Below are 7,822 nucleotides of genomic sequence, written 5' to 3' on the forward strand. Positions count from 1 at the left end.
ATCTGACCCTCTAATGACAACCCAAACCTTTAGAACCATACTGAAAAACCTTTTATTCTATGAGGACTTGAGTTTGCAATTTGATCCAGTTGTGTTCTTTATTTTTATGATTTTTTTATGTAATTGTTCCCATTTAAACCCAGCAGGCACTTTGATCCAAGCTGAAGCCATCTACAGTGGTTTAGACTTTACTAGATTCATATTAGTAAAGCTTTTTTTTAATCTCTGCATTAGCAAAGTGTCTGAATGGTTCAGTAATAACAAACAGTAGATGTACTAAACTGTTTTAAGCCTTCTCTCTGCTCCAATGCTTTATTAGCAAACATGTTTACACAATCATCTTTTTTAGCTGCGTTAAATGAAACTAACTCTGACTCTTTGATCAGTTTCTGCTTTTTATGACTCACATTGTGAAGGCTGTGTATTTTTTATACTGTACATTTGTACTGGTAGAGTATTTATACACACTGTAATGAAGTTTGCAGAAGTGATGATCTGATCTAAACACAGTGTAACAAACATGTTTTACAATGAATGACTTGAAAATATACTAGATTTTAATTCTGAACGTGTGTGTTGTGTTTTTACAGACCTCACAGTCTGATCTGGAGTTTTAAAAGCTGATGCATTTCTCACATAAACTGACAAACTCTTCTATTTCCATCATCAACTTGTTTAAACTAATATTAATTCTTTCTAGATAAAACTCATCTGGTTGCCACCCACATCTACACCTGTTCATTGGTCTTTTTGCCATCTATGGCAGATCTGCTTCTCCAAACTGGGGGCAAATGTAGGTGAAATCTAACTCACTTAACATAAAATCAGAACAAGTGGTGCCAGGCACAACAAACCCCACCCCTGGCACATATTTCACCCATTATAAGTAAATGGGAAGATTTTAAAATTCATTAAAAAAAAAAAAAAAAAATTGGAGGTATGAATTCAACCAGTAGTTTTGCTGCTGCATAGATTTGAAATTTCACCCATTATAAATAAATAGGGGAAAACAAGGATTTTAAAAATTCATAAAAAATTTGAACTTTGACCTACTTTTCCCAAAATGTGATGACATCTACTCTGGGTCACTGGCAATCTATAAATCTAATTTTTTGTGAATTCAACCAATAGTTTTGCTGCTAGAGTGTTAACAAACAGACAAACAAACCGAACCAAAAAACAATACCCCTTTGCGGGGTGGGGTAATAAACCCTTTAAATAAACACCAGTTGAGTTAAACGTTGTTTCTCCAACTACACCTACTGCAGAGAGGCTCTAGACATGTAACTTCTACTAAATCCTGTTCTCATTATATTTGTGCACATTACACTAAATACAGTACATTACAGATTCCAAAACTTTTACATTTCAAGACCCAAACAAATCTGGTGTCTCATCAGGACCCAAACATACAAAAACACATCACGTGTTATGCATCTAAAAAAAAAAAAAAAATCTCTCTCTCTCTCTATATATATATATACATATATATATGTACACTTTTTTTTTTCATTTTCTCAATTTATAACATTACATATTTGACATAGAACTATTGATGAATCACTTAAATGAATACCAATATCAGTTACATTAAAAGATATATATGGAGTAGGCTCAGCCAGATTGGATCATTTTCCATAACAATAACATATTGTCACTTTCCTAAAATAATTGCCTATGTCATTTTTTCCGATTTTTCAGGAAACACAAAAAACTTTACCAGACTAGAAGCACTCGGAGAGCGCAGACCTCCGCCAAGGCTGATCAGTGGCGCCCCCCGTGGGCCCCCCCACCCCCGATCACCACCAAAATTTAATCATTTCTTCCTTATCCCATTTCCAACAAACCCTGAAAATTTCATCCAAATCTGTCCATAACTTTTTGAGTTATGTTGCACACTAACGGACAGACAAACAAACAGACAAACAAACAAACAAACCCTGGCAAAAACATAACCTCCTTGGCGGAGGTAAAAATGAGTATTTGATGATTTAGGCAAAAAAGTCATTTGCGGCAAAAAATGACAGGCAATTATTTTAGGATGGTGACAATAGTTCAGTAATAACAACCCATATCACTCAAACACACAAATATCTTGTAACACAATTCCATCTTCGAACAAAAATGTTCATCTTCATTTGTGTGAACCTGCTTAAGCCTCTGCCTCCACTGAGCTGTAGAAGGTGGTCATGTTTCCTTTCTGTTCAAAGTTATCTTCTTCTTCTTTTTTTTTTTTTTTTAATTTTGCAGTTATTAAGAGCATCTGCAGCCTGTCCCTCTGGTGAATACTGTAGATGTCTATAGGTTCAGCTCCCAATAGGAGTAGCAGAGGATTTGGGAGACTGTGCTTATAGAATCCTGTGGATATACATCAACATTTTTACTGACTCTACAGTCGAAGTATCCTGTGTTCATATTTTTGTCTCCTTATGTCTTCTATGCCATCTCCATCCTCTTACACCTTTTTCATCCTGTCCCTCCTGCCCCAGTTCTGTCTTTTATGACTAAAGCCTCTCCTCTGCAGGTCACATGGCTCTGGTGAGATCAACATTTATAAATTCAGAGAACACATTCATATTATATTATCATTATATATCGTGTTATTGTTGTATAGTTTGCTTTTGTATATTTTGACCTATTTCATGAAATTTGGGGAAGTACAGCAGTACCTGCTACATAAAACAGAGAGTCAGTGTAATGGTGGTTTGCATAAAATAACATGCAATAAACTATGTAGTTTATTCTCACAAACTATGCAATAATGACCTGAAAGTACTCCTTTCCTGTATGATGGAGAATCTATTCTCTGTATTGTCTTAAATACATTTACTTCATCATTTAATATCTCAAGCATTTATTAAATATCTTATGTTAGCTCTTTTTTCTTTTTTACAAACAAGGGTCAGATATTAAACAATACAAACATGATTTTATTTATGATGATCAAAAATAAGAGGAAATGGGAACACATATATAAAACTGATGTCACGTCACTCCCTTCAAAACCTCTGAAAAAATACAAAAACAAACAGAGATTATAACTCACTCAATTACACCACACGAAAGAACATCTTCAGTAAATCTGATAATTTTCTCATTTCTTTGTATAATGGACTCGTATAAACATGCTAAGTCAAATTCAGCAAACACTCACTTCAGAAAACTGTGTAAATGAAATAAACATCGTGAGTGCAACCTGCATCATCAGTTGTTTCAAAGTGAAGTGCACAGTGAGAAGTTGCTTTAAAAGCTGCACAAAAAATAAATATTAATAAATATTACAGTTTTGAAGTCATTCACTTTACATAGTGCAAATGTTGACAATGGTACTTTAGTATATATTTATACATATAAATTCATTAATGTATGACTAAATTATAATGCCACTAAATTGTGATGATGCAACAGACTTGTACATATGAAATTTTCCTCTATCGACACCCACTTAAATTATTACTGACAACCCCTGAACTAAAGGATCATGAATCATCCTTAATACGTCTGGACTTTATGATGAATAGTTCTGTCGTGCTCATGATTTCCATATAGTAGCAAAGTAAATACAACTCATACAACAGGGATTTTCTTTCAGGTGTGTACAGACCTGAAAGAAACTTAAAAATATAAAAACAGGTGAATATGGCAACTTCTAATAAAGTTGTATGAGGTATTTAGGAACAAGAGGGTTTATTGCATGAGGATCAAAAATAGACTTATAATTAAATAACACAAACTAAACTGTATGTAGACCATCTCAGTCAGGCTCATGGTGCCTTTAACCCATAAAGACCCAAACATCCACTGTCGACCAAAAGCATCAGCTGATCTGAACTCTTCATCTACTTGTCCTATCAATCCATGTCAATAATTGGTGTAAAAGGCAGTTTTTCATCTATACATGGTCATCAGATATGACCCATTTGGTTGTTCAGAGGCTCCGTAGTTACCATGGAAACACTGTCATCTTCTACACATTGATTCGCCAGTAAAACTCATGGAGTCGGATCAATGACAGTGGATGGAGACACTGGGTTTATGTTCAGTTCATGAGAGACTGGACTGAAAAAGACACTTTGTTTTTCAGTTTTCTCTGTTTGTGATGTAATAACCCCCAACTTTACTGAGTTTTAATGAACATTTACATGATCAGTTAATTAAACATAGGAAAATAGATGATTTTCACTGGAAAAATGCTAAATTCAGAAGATAATATTATAATAAATGGTGATAAATCACTTTTTAAGAAAGGTTAGAGAGAAAAAATCAATTGTAAACTGCAACAAAAGTCACACTGGGTCCTTATGGGTTAAAGCAAAATAAATCAATAAAAAGTCATTTTATACTGACAGTAAACACAAACAAATACACAAATAGGGATCTGTTGTGTCATATCTGTGTTTTCTAACCTCCTTCAGCTCTATGTGTGTCATATCTCAGTTCAACTGTCCAATGTGTGGTCCAGTGCTTACTTTATCTAAGCCTGAGTGAAAAAAAAGAAAAACACCACACACTCCTGCACTAAACCCACTGACACAAAAAATTCTAAACTAAAGCTTTAAATCCATCTGATAGATACTAAGGACAATAAAAACATTTGTTTTGCTTGCTTTATTTCTGGCTAACAGCTAATAAAGATGACATTTACACAAAAGTTGTTGTACTTTTTAAGGCAGTTCTATCTTGCCACAGCTGAAAAGGGCAGCGTCATTACAATGTGAAGACCAGCTCATCCAGAGATAAAGCTGCTTTATGAAGTATCTGGATACAGATTAATCGGTATCTTCTCTCACACCCACTCAGTTCACAGCCTGTATTAGTGGTAAAACTTCCTGGTGTGATGAGTGTGAGCCAGTGGCAGCAGGTCTCATGATGCGTGAGCAAAAGTTATCAAAGCAGGAAGTACAGAGCAGAGTCAACAGTAGCTACAGTACACTGACTCATTTCACTGTTAGATTTACTCATTTAAGCAGCTGCAGCCGTCTGAACTGCAACCAGTAGAACTCTGTCACAGGACCGATGATGATGCCAGAAGGTCATTATGCTGAATAGAGCTGCTTTTACATGACTATCAGATGTGTGTTTGACTGAGAGGAAGGAAAACACAGGCAGCTTTAAAGTTCAGTTCAATTCTGTTCTTAGTTTGTAGTATTTCTAACTTTATTGAGACTCACTGACAGTGTTTGAAGCTTACTCTTGAGTTAAAACTATGTCACAAATTACTACAGTGGTGGAAAACTGTTTTTGAACACCCCATGCATTTGGGATATATTATATTATATTATATTATATTATATTATATTATATTATATTATATTATATTATATTATATTATATTATATTATATTATATTATATTATATTATGAATCACTCTTAAGTCATTGAACTCCATTCTCCAAACCTACTGTACATGCGTCCTTCTGCACATGCTCTGTTCCATTGAGGTCAAAACTTGATGTTTCAGTAAAATAATGAAACGCATCCTGGGCAGCACATATCAAGAATTTTTTTTTTTTTTTTGGAGATTGTGTAAAGTTGTAATTGTGTCCGAAAACTTTTTCCCATGACTGTACAGTTTGGAAACACCTAATCTTATTGTTCTTTAGAAATATATAACAGCATAAAGATTTGGTTTGATTAAACAAATAGACTAATACTGGGGATAATGACCATGGTGCACCCCGCCTTTGTCAGTTGGTAGCCGTTATACGCTTTGGCATCACTGTGACTCACTTGAGGGACAGAAGTGAACAAATGAATGAAGCAATGAATGAAATATACAAATGTACAGAGGTTTTTACAAAAAGCAGAATATTCATAAAACTGTCATCTGAGGCAATAACAGTTAGTTTTGGTTTAAAACTCATATAGTTTCCTGCCACTTACCTTCAAATTATCCTTGATTGTCCTAGTTTTTTCTTCTTTTATCTATTTTGTCTTAATTTTATGATTTTAATGTATTTTTCCTCAACTTAATATGTTTTCAGGCCTTTGCAAAGCACTCTGAATTGCTTTGTGTATGAATGATGCTACACAAAGAAACTTGCCATGCTTTCTTTTACAACAAGTTAAAAGAAACAGGCTGAAAGAATCAATATTACACCTCAATAATAACATTTTGGGCTCATTGCCTAAACAAGAACAGTATAATATTGGGACAAAGGAGATGTTGTGGAGTTAAAACAATGATACTGACTTTAAATATTGCTTGTCACTTTTGATGCAAAAATATATGTGGAACACAGATAACCGAATATATTTATTTATTTATTTATTCATTCATTCATTCATTCATTCATTCATTCATTCATTCATTCAGTTATTCATTTATTTATTTATTTATTGCTGAAGCTCTATATTTGTCCCATTGAAGTGCTCCTCCTTTTGCAGTTTTGTCCTTGTTCAATACAAATCTTTGAACAAGTGATTTCCCTCAGGGGGTTAATGTTTCAAAACACTGTAAATACAGAACTCAGATCAGCTGAAGCATCCACAGGCTTTTATGGTGATCTATTGTAATGCTTTCTATTCTTAGCTCTGTGCATGTGAAGGTAATTCTCTGCTAAATAGGTGCTGTAAAAAGGCCTGGGGACAGCGGTCAGCCTCTACTCTTCAATGTAACTGAATATTATAGTCTATCTCCATCAAAGAGGAGGAGGTGAGTCAGAAATAAGACTGCATGGCTGGGTTATCATTTTATTTTCTTATATTTCATTTGATTTTTTTTTTTTTTTTTTACAATGTTTCCTCTTTTGTCACAGAGCTTTGGTGCTGTTTTCTTCATTCTGAATATTTTCATCCATTATCTTACAATAACCATGAAAGAAAGATGAAAGAAATAAAAGATATATACTGCTTTTCAGAAGTCTATTCATTTTCATAAGAGCCTTTCACTTACGTTTGAGAGTTTTACCGGAAGAAAATTTGACATTTATCAACCAAGTTTTTATTTCATGTAATTTTTGAACCATTAATATGTTATTGTTAATCTAGAAAAGCTACAGCAAATAAACAACATCCAAAAAAAGCTTAAAAAGAAGTCCCATTTGACAACCATTTGATTGAAAGAAGTCAGTTTACTCTAGTCATTTATTAATTCTCTCTTTATCTAACATTTATGATTTCTTACCTCTTGTTCTTTTTGTTACTGGTGTCCAGTTACGTTATCACCACAACCAACAAATAGCACAAACTGAGCTTCTTTCCACCAGGACATGCACTTCATTTAACAGACTGCTGATTATATATGCCAGCGCATCGCATAAACAACCAACAAAAGCAAAAACATAGAGATGTCCAGATTTTACTGACTGTAAAGAATAACACAACTATTTTAATACATGAGCAACAGCAAATAAGATTAACCCTCAAACACCTTAACAGCTACAGGTAACAAAAAGCATCTACTGAACTAAAATGTATAATAACTTTTGACCCACTAATCCAATCAATACATTTCAATAATTTGGATTAAATATAGTTCCTTAACCCTTTCATGCTTAGGTCACTTCAGTGGACAGTTATTCTCCAGCTGTTCTCTTGTATATTAATGGGTTTTGTTGTTTTAGTTCCATATCAGCCAAGACAGTGATGCTTATGTACCATCCCATACACTGACATTCATACAATTACTGTAACTGTGCTGTTCTTGATAAAGCTGATCTGCAGTAACATGTTTGAGTGTAAATTAATTGTTATTTGTTAGACAAGAAGTTTTTTTTTTTGCATATTATCTCCATGAAGTGAGTAATTACTAGCATTAGAATATGTTAAAATGTGAGAAGACATTAGCAGCATTAGCAGCATTAAAATGTTTTTATTTCA

This window comes from Sphaeramia orbicularis, chromosome 3 (assembly GCF_902148855.1).
Source record: "Sphaeramia orbicularis chromosome 3, fSphaOr1.1, whole genome shotgun sequence".
NCBI lineage: Eukaryota > Metazoa > Chordata > Actinopteri > Kurtiformes > Apogonidae > Sphaeramia > Sphaeramia orbicularis.